This window comes from Anser cygnoides, unplaced genomic scaffold (assembly GCF_040182565.1).
Source record: "Anser cygnoides isolate HZ-2024a breed goose unplaced genomic scaffold, Taihu_goose_T2T_genome scaffold_71_1, whole genome shotgun sequence".
Taxonomy (NCBI): Eukaryota; Metazoa; Chordata; class Aves; order Anseriformes; family Anatidae; genus Anser; species Anser cygnoides.
The window spans coordinates 182,635-191,607 of NW_027103085.1; the positions used below are offsets into that span (position 1 = coordinate 182,635).

Here is an 8,973-nt window from a genome sequence, read left to right on the forward strand (position 1 = left end):
GACAGGTCAACTTTGAAAGGATCGGGGCAAGTGCAACAGTGACGTGAGCTAAGCTGGTGCTGGTGTCAAGAAAACCAACATCGCCTGCCCTGAGTGACTACTTTGACAGATGAAGCTGAAACCATCAACAGTTTTTATGAACATTCTGGGGAAAGGCCTATGGAATGAAAAGAAGTACAGACCTATAAATATTTTAATGGACAGGGAACGATGGTGATGAGAATATCTATATACTAAAGTATGTGGGACCTGAGTGTGACACAAATGTTATGAAATAAGGGGTGGAGGTTGTGCTGGGTCTGTCTGGGATGGAGTCACCTTTCCCTGCAGCAGCCCACATAGTGCTGTGCTCTGCACTCGTAGCTGGAACAGCACTGGTATCACTCCAGTGTTGTGTCTATTGCTGCATAGTACTGGCACAGCTTCAGGACTCCCTCCAAGCCCCCAAGAGCCAGCAGGCTGGGGGTGGGCAAGTGATGGGGAGGGGACATCACCAGGGCAGGTGACCTAAACCAACCAAAGGGATATTCCGTAACACATGATGTCACACTGAGCAATAAAAGGGGGGCTCTCGTGGGGGAGGGGGCTGTCCTCCCAAACAACCATTACGTGTTTTGAGGCCCTGCTTCCCAGGACGTGGCCGAACATCGCTCATTGATGGGAAGTAGAGAATAACATTTTTTTCCCTTTCTCTCTGTGCTTCCGCGCGGCCTTGTTTTTTGTTGTGTTTTGTTTTGGTTTTGTTTTTTTTTCTTTTTTCCCCATTCCCTTTCCCTTTATTTAAATCATTCTGATCTCAGACCTTGAGCTCTTTGTGTCATATTTTCTCCCCCTTCCTCTTTGAGGAGTAATAGGCAATAAATCTTACTGTCTCCCTACTCTGAGTTGGTTTTGCCTGTGACAATAATTGTTGAGTGATTTCCCCATCCTTATCTCAAACCTTGAGCCCTTTTTATTGTAGTTTCTCCCCTTTCCCTTTGAGGAGGGGGAGTGAGAGAGTGGTTGTGGCGGAGCTCAGCTGCCCATCTGAGTAAAACCACCACACTGAAAGACTGGGCTTGATCAGTGCAAAGGAAGATAAAAAGATGATAGTGTGGTGGTTCCCCAAAGTTTTTTTTTTTGGCTCATGAGCAAGAACACAGAAGATGCAGCATGTTTAATATCGCACTTTGCTCTCTCTGACAGTCTCACTTTATCTGTTGAATTTCCTGTAGCAGTGAGCAACATTATAAAATCTTTCTGGCAACAGGTTTGCTTTAAACCATGTACTGGAGACTACTTGGATAGAGGAATATAAGATTAATGATGTTACAGAGAAGGTTTATCAGGAAGTATCTGTACAGGGATATTTAATTCTGGTTCAGAATAGCCCATGAGTTGAATTGTATTATGTTAATTATTATATAATACTGTATGTCATCACTACCATGATTGCTATATATCATAGATGAAAATTGTGATTAATTAGAAGGTATTGGAAAGAGTGTAACCTGAGCATGACATAAATGGTATGGAATAAGGGGTGGATATCTGTCCTGGTTCCAGTTAGGACAGAGTTAATTTTCCTCCTAGTAGCTGGTAGGGTGCTATGTTTTGGATCACGGTGAGAAGAGCGCTGATAACATTCTGATGTTTTAATTGCTGCAGAGCAGTGCTTACACCAAGCCAAGGACTTTTCAGCTTCTCGCTCTGTCCTGCCAGCGAGCAGGCTAGGGGTGCAGCAGGATCTGGGAGGGGACAGACCCAGGACAGCTGACCCAAACTGGCCAAAGGGGTATTCCATGCCATCTGACGTCATGCTAAACAATATATAGGGGTGGCTAGCCGGGGGGGTGGGGGGGCCGGCTGCTCGGGGATAGGCTGGGCATCGGTCAGCAGGTGGTGAGCAATTGCATTGTTTCTTCACTTGTTTCTTACACATTATTATTATTAATACTATTATTATTATTATTGTTATTATTATTTTCCTGTCTTAATAAACTGTCTTTATCTCAACTCACAGGCTTCACTTTCCTGTTCCTCTCCCCCATCCCAGAGAGGGAGGGGGGGAGGGTGAGCGAACGGCTGTGTGGTGTTTAGCTGCCAGCCGGGCTAAACCACAACACAAACTCAGCAAACCGCTCAAAGAAGCTCGTCCTGAAAGTCGCTGGAAATAGGCGCACTCGAGCTGGAAGGAAGCTCAAGCTGAGAGAAGCGGACCCGTGCACACAACTGCCCCTCACTGGCCGAAGGTAAGCAGTTGCGCGCTATGGGGAATCATATGTCCTTAGAAACACAAAATGTCCTGGTAACCTTACAGCTTATTTCCTTTATTACGAATCGGACAGTTTACGATCCTGAAACATGGGACCAAATTGAGGTCAAAGTGTGGGACTCTGCTACTAAAAATGACAAGGTTGCGGCGGGATTGCTCGGCACCTGGCGAGCAGTCTCTGAGGCCTTAAAGAGCCATGTGGGACCACAATCGGAAACGTGTGGTTTGCCAGACAGTGAGGGAGCTGCGGGCTCGTTTACTGATCCTTCTGCTACACCATCGGCCCCCCCGCCGCTACTGCCATCGCAGGCCTTTGCTGTTACGCCCCCTGGTGACCTGAACGTTCCTTTTGATCCAGGCCCTATAGGCCCTGAAAAGGAGACGGATCTGTTTCCCTTCGATCCGGGAGGAATAGGATACACAAGGCCCGAAGGCCGAGTTGCTTAACAGCTTAAAGCGAGACATATTGTTCCCACGACTTGCCCTGGAACTCTCCGGTGTTTGTAATCAAGAAAAGGAATGGAAAATGGAGACTGCTATATGACCTGAGAAAACTTAATGAAGTCATGGAAGATATGGGAGCACTTCGACCAGGATTACCATCTCCAACTATGCTCCTCCGGTCATGCACATTAATAGTAATAGACTTAACGGATTGTTTGTTAAACACTTCCAGAATTCAGAAAACTTTGCCATGTTTATGTTTCAATTGATACCTTTTCTGATTGTACATATGTATAGGCGTACTCGGGTTTCTTATGAATATGTAAAAGCAATGTTCTATATATTTAGAAAGTTCGATGGTTGTGTGTGCATGTTGGTAGAGCGTAGACTCCCCGCGTACCCAGCGCTGTTTACTTGCCTTTTATAAATATTACTAAATTCAGACTGAGTTGTATCTTCTTTTATAACACCATATTTCATCCCATTTCCCTTCTCTCCTCCTTCCACTCTGGATATTCCTATTTGAAGTGGCCTGTCTGGCCACACTTAAAGCATCTTATCAAAGCCTGTCCCTGCTAGGATTCAGGCTGCAACACAGGTAGCTTTCCTTGCCTGCCATTCCTTCCTCTTCCTCTCCTTTCCATCCTGGCCCTGACTCCTCCTGAAAAATTTCTTCCTCTTTCTCCAATCCTCTGCCTCACTACCAGGTACACTGTCAATACCATTAGTTTCGCTCTCTGCTTTTCCTTCTCATCTCCCCTCCTGACATACAACTTCAGGGCCTCCCTCAGGAGGGCCCCCCACAGTGACTGTTCACTACATCCTCCCACCCTCCGGAGCTTTTTCTGTGTATCTGGGCAGGCTTTAATCACAAAATGAACTTTCAAGAGCCCCCAGGACACCGGGTCCCCGGGTCTCACCCCGAGCACTCCCCCACCCCGACCCCAAGTCTCCCACATGACCCCTGTGTAGCGCACTATCACCACTCCAGCCAGGATCGGCAAGTGGGCACCCCTGCTCTGCAGGTATTACCCCTGGTCCTGGAGGATGAGCTCCTTCCCATTCTTGTATAGCAGCTCTCCTCCTGATCATTCTCATTTCTTCCCCTGTAAACAACATACTTAGTATAGACATCATTTCCCCCCAAGAGTATAAGTTAGGTCCTAGGAACTGGTCTAATTGTTCAGCTAGCCTGATGGGGTCCTCAATTAAAGACTTCATCTCCTTCTTAAAACCCCTAACACCTCTCTGCCGGTAAGGAGAGGGGGGAGTTCACCTAAGAGGATACACAGTTAGCGTTAGTACTGTTAGTATCAGGGAAGGCAAAATTCTCAGTATCTCTTCTACATTGTTCTAATTTTTACCAGAGCCTAGAGTACGCTCCTTCTCTAGGGACAGTGTTAATCACAGTCCCTGTCTCCCTTCCTGGAGCGACTGCTGCTGCCATCGGTGCAATATTAGGATTATAGGGAGCATAACTTGGCTCCTTCTCTGAAAAAAGAATCTTATTGTTTACATGTAAATTTAAAGCCTGAATTTTCATCAGACCCGTATTTTGGCCAAAATACTGCTGTTTCCTTAATTGGTTCTTTTGTCCAGACTGATACACAATATTTAACCATTTTCTTCTTTTATCATCTCCTCTAATTTTGGGATTATTTTTCCAATTTCTTATCATTCTTCAGGAAGAACTGTCGGTAGGCACTCCCCCAGGGATATCCCCCTGTCCCCTGGAACCCATATTTTCCCATTTTTCCTAGCCCTTGTCAGTGTGCTGCTACAGAAATTTCCCTCCTGCAGGGTACCACAGACTAATGTTCCGATTCTGGAAAATGGGGGTGTACTGCCAAGCACTTCACCGTGCAAGGGGTACCGCACACCTATGAGTTTACCAGATTCCCTGGTGTACTGCCAAGCACTTCACCGTGCAAGGGGTACCGTACACCAAATTTCCCGAGACACTTCCTTTCTCTCCCTTATCTCACGCTTCGTCCATCTCCGGCCGCACCCTTCAAGGAGCTACGGAACCGCGGATCAGGACTCCACACTCGCTTCGTACAAAAGTACATCTCAATCACACGTCACACAGAGTCTCACCCGACCCCCAAGGCAATACTTAATATTTCTTACCTTGGCCTGTGCACAGAGCTACCAAATCAGTTCTTAAACCCCAAGTGCCTACCTTCTTCCCTTCCCCACTACTTCATGGATCCTGCCTCTTTAATCAGTCTCGGGCCCTCTGTCAGCTCTCTGCAGAACCGCCACTGTTGATGCACAGGACCGCTGAAATCAGCAGGGCATGACTTCCTGCTGCTGCGGCGGTGGGGCTCCCCCGTAGGTGACTGGATCCCGGACCAGCCCCCAAATTGTGAGAAACACTCTGTAGCCAGTAACTTAGGCTCAGGCGAGGATCTCAGTGAAGAAGTAATTTATTCGCGATTGCAATGGCGGGCGTCCCACAAGCAGGAGTGCACCTACTAGTCACACAGTACGGTTTATATACTTTATTTCTCGATGACCAGGACCCTCCCCTGTTTCCCCATTGACTGGGTAATCCAGGTTCACAACCTATCCGATGCTTCACAGACAATACATGGCCTTCAGTTGCTGGCCTGTTAAATTTCAAATTTCTTTTGACATTTTTACTGTTTGAAGTGGTAAAGTTTCTTCACTTATCTGACTTGACACCGTGATTTTCACCTAATTGCTCTAAGGAGTCTGGTTGTCTGCATTTTACAAGGTTGCCTGCTAAGCTTTCTTATCACTGCAAGCATATTTCAATACCCCATTCCTTACCTTTAAACAACGTAACTCTGTGCAAAACCAACATTTTTATTCCCACACCTTGAGCCTTTTTCATCATATTTTCTCTCCCTTTCCCTTTGAGGAGGGGGAGTGAGGGAGCGGTTGTGTTGGAGCTTAGCTGCCCATCTGGGTAAAACCACCGCACCCAGCATATACTAGAAGTACTACTTATTCTTCATTAGATCCCACCACTACATTTATCAAGGGCTCTCAGTGGGACCAGCTTTCTGAAAAGCCGTGACTCCCCTATTCTGAATTTATGACAGTAAAGAATCTCTCATCCTTCTTCCACTCCAGACACTCCCGTTTGAAGAGGCTGGCCCGTACACACTGAAAACATCTTCTCAAAGCCTGTCCCTGCTGGGATTTAGGCTGCAACACATGTAGCTTTCCCTGCTTGTCATTCCTTTCTCTTTTTTCCTCTCCCTTCCATCCTGGGCCCAGCTTCCCCTGAAAGTTTTCTTCCTCCGTCTCCAACCCTCCGCCTCACTACCTGGTCCATGGTGAAGACCATAAGTTTCGCTCTCTGCTTTTCCTTTTCCTTTTCCTCTAACTGTTCTGTAGTCCTATGGGGTCCTCAGTTAAAGACTTAATTTCCTTCTTAAAACTCCTAACCTCTCCACTGGTAAGGGGGGGGAGTTCACATAACCTATTTATCCTTATCCCACTGGGACCTCCCTAAGAGGATACATAGCAGTATTAGTACTGTTAGTATCAGGGAATGGGGAAATTCTCACTTTCTCGTCTACATTGTTCTAATTCTTGACAGAACCTGGAGTGCACTCCTTCTCTAGGGACAGTGTTAATTGCAGTCCCTGGCTCCTTTCCTGGAGTGACTGCTGCTGCCACCACTGCAATATTAGGATTATGGGGGGGGTTGGGCAGGGTAAATTATCCAAAGGTTGTCATCGACCCATCCTTCTCTCTGACTCCTCTTTCTTCTGGTCCTGATCCTTTTTCAATAAAACCTGACTTACCCCCTGCACCCAGCAAGCAGCATAACTTGACTCCTCCTCCAAAAAAAGGGTCTTATCGTTTACACATAAATTCAAAGCCTGACAAACCCAATTTTCATCAGATACGTATTTTGGCCAAAATACTGCTATTCCCCCAATTGGTTCCTTTGTCCAGATAAATACACAGTATTTAATCATTTTCTTTTTATCATTTCCCATAGTTTTGGGATTATTTTTCCAATTTCTTATCATTCTTCTGGAAGGACTGTTGGTAGGCACTGCCCCAGGGATAGCTCCTTGTCCCCTGGAACCCTCATGGGGGTGTATTGCTGAGCACTTTACCATGCACGGGGTACTGTACACCAGATTTCTCCAAGACTCTTCCTTTCTCCCTTCTACCTCTCGCTTTGTCCATCTCCAGCTGCGCCCCTCACAGAGCTATGGAACCGCGGATCGGGAATCCACATTTGCTTCGTACAAAAGTACATCTCAATCACACTTCACATAAGAATCTTACCCGACCCCAAAGGCAATACTTAATATTTCTTACCTTGGTCTGTGCACAGAGTTACTGGGTCAATAATTGAAAACGGTGTGCCTGCCTTCCTTTCTTCCCCTTTCTTCCCTAATTCTTCTGCCTTCTTAACCAGTCTCGGGCCCTCTGTCAGCTCCCTGAAGAACCACCATCACCAATGCACAGGACCGCTGAAATCAGCAGGGCATGCCATCTTGCTGTGGTGGTAACAGGGCTCACCAGCAGTCGACTGGCTTCTGGACAAACCCCCAGTTTGTGAGAAACAATCTACAGACAATAACACAGGCTCAGGCAAGGAAGTAGCATTTTTATTTGCGATTGCAATGGTGGGAGTCCTGCAAGCAGGAGCACACAGCAGAACTGTATCATAACTTTATATCCCCTATTACCCAACACTTGATTCCTGCCCTGAGTACTACAGGTTCACAACCTACCTGACACTTATTACTATGCCCTGTATGTACAGTTTTATTTGACCAACCTTTAATTAATTAATTTAATTCTGAGACTTAAAGTTGTGTTTTTGCAGTGGAAAATTCCACTAACCTTGTATATTCAAAAGTGATTGTGCAAGCATAACAGTGGCATAACAGTGGGGGGGTATGTGAAGCGGATAAGGGAACAGTGGAAGGTCCCACTGTCCCAAAAGAAGGAGGATGGCTAAGAAAAACAAGACAAGCAGTTGCGGAATCAGCAAGAACAAGCAGCTACGAAATCTTGGGCCCCTTCAGTTCAAAAAAACAAAACAAAACAAAAAAACAGGAGAAAGTTTTCTCCCCCTTTCCCTTTGAAGAGGGGAGTGAGAGAGGAGTTGTGGTGGAGCTCAGCTGCCCAGCCGAGTAAAACCACCATGTGGGGCGGGGGTGGTGGTAGTGGTGGTGGTGGTGGTGGAGGTTGAAGCCACTGCTCCCTAAATCATTTTCCTTAAAGTGTATGAGGAACTCAGCTTTCATTAATAAAAATTAATCTTCCTGAGGCTGCTTAGAAAATATGACCTGACTGAAAGACAGAAAATAATAAGGTGCCAAAAAAAATCCCTAATAAAGATGACATTATATTCAGTTTATTGAAATCTGATTATTTTGAGTGTCATCATGCGGCACTTGCAGGGCAACCAGGCGATCAGGCCCAGTCAGCATGGGTTTATGAAAGGCAGGTCCTGCTTGACGAACCTGATCTCCTTCTATGACAAAGTGACGCGCTTAGTGGATGAGGGAAAGGCTGTGGATGTGGTCTACCTTGACTTCAGTAAGGCTTTTGACACTGTTTCCTGGAGCATTCTCCTCAAGAAACTGGCCGCTCCTGGCTTGGACTGGCGTATGCTTCGTTAGTTTAAAAACTGGCTGGGTATCTGGGCCCAAAGAGTCATGGTGAATGGAGTTAAATCCACTTGGAGGCCGGTCACTAGTGGAGTCCCCCAGGGCTCAGTACTGGGGCCAGTTCTCTTCAATATCTTTATCAATGATCTGGATGAGGGGATCGAGTGTACCCTCAGTAAATTTGCAGATGACACCAAGTTAGGTGCATGTGTCGATCTGCTCGAGGGTAGGAAGGCTCTGCAGGAGGATCTGGATAGGCTGGACCGATGGGCTGAGGCCAACTGTATGAAGTTCAACAAGGCCAAGTGCCGGGTCCTGCACCTGGGGCACAACAACCCCAAGCAGAGCTACAGGCTGAGAGATGAGTGGCTGGAAAGCTGCCTCGCAGAGAAGGACCTGGGAGTATTGGTTGATAGTCGGCTGAATATGAGCCAGCAGTGTGCTCAGGTGGCCAAGAAGGCCAACAGCATCCTGGCTTGTACCAGAAACAGTGTGGCCAGCAGGTCTAGGGAAGTGATTGTCCCCCTGTACTCGGCTCTGGTGAGGCCGCACCTTGAGTACTGTGTTCAGTTTTGGGCCCCTCGCTACAAGAAGGACATGGAGGTGCTCGAGCAAGTCCAGAGAAGGGCAACAAAGCTAGTGAGGGGTCTGGAGAACAAG

General features: G+C 46.8%; 1 long non-coding RNA gene across 3 annotated transcripts; it reads left to right on the forward strand.

The window, feature by feature from the left end:
* The first annotated feature begins 1,831 nt into the window (after positions 1-1,831).
* LOC136789578 (uncharacterized) lies at positions 1,832-3,142 on the forward strand. Of its 3 annotated transcripts, XR_010828269.1 has the most exons (3): positions 1,832-1,881; positions 2,003-2,231; positions 2,328-3,142. It is a non-coding gene; the product is annotated as an uncharacterized lncRNA (long non-coding RNA). The 3 variants fall into 3 exon arrangements; XR_010828268.1 differs by having other exon boundaries at positions 2,003-3,142; XR_010828270.1 differs by having other exon boundaries at positions 1,835-1,878; positions 2,003-3,142.
* Positions 3,143-8,973: the final 5,831 nt, after the last annotated feature.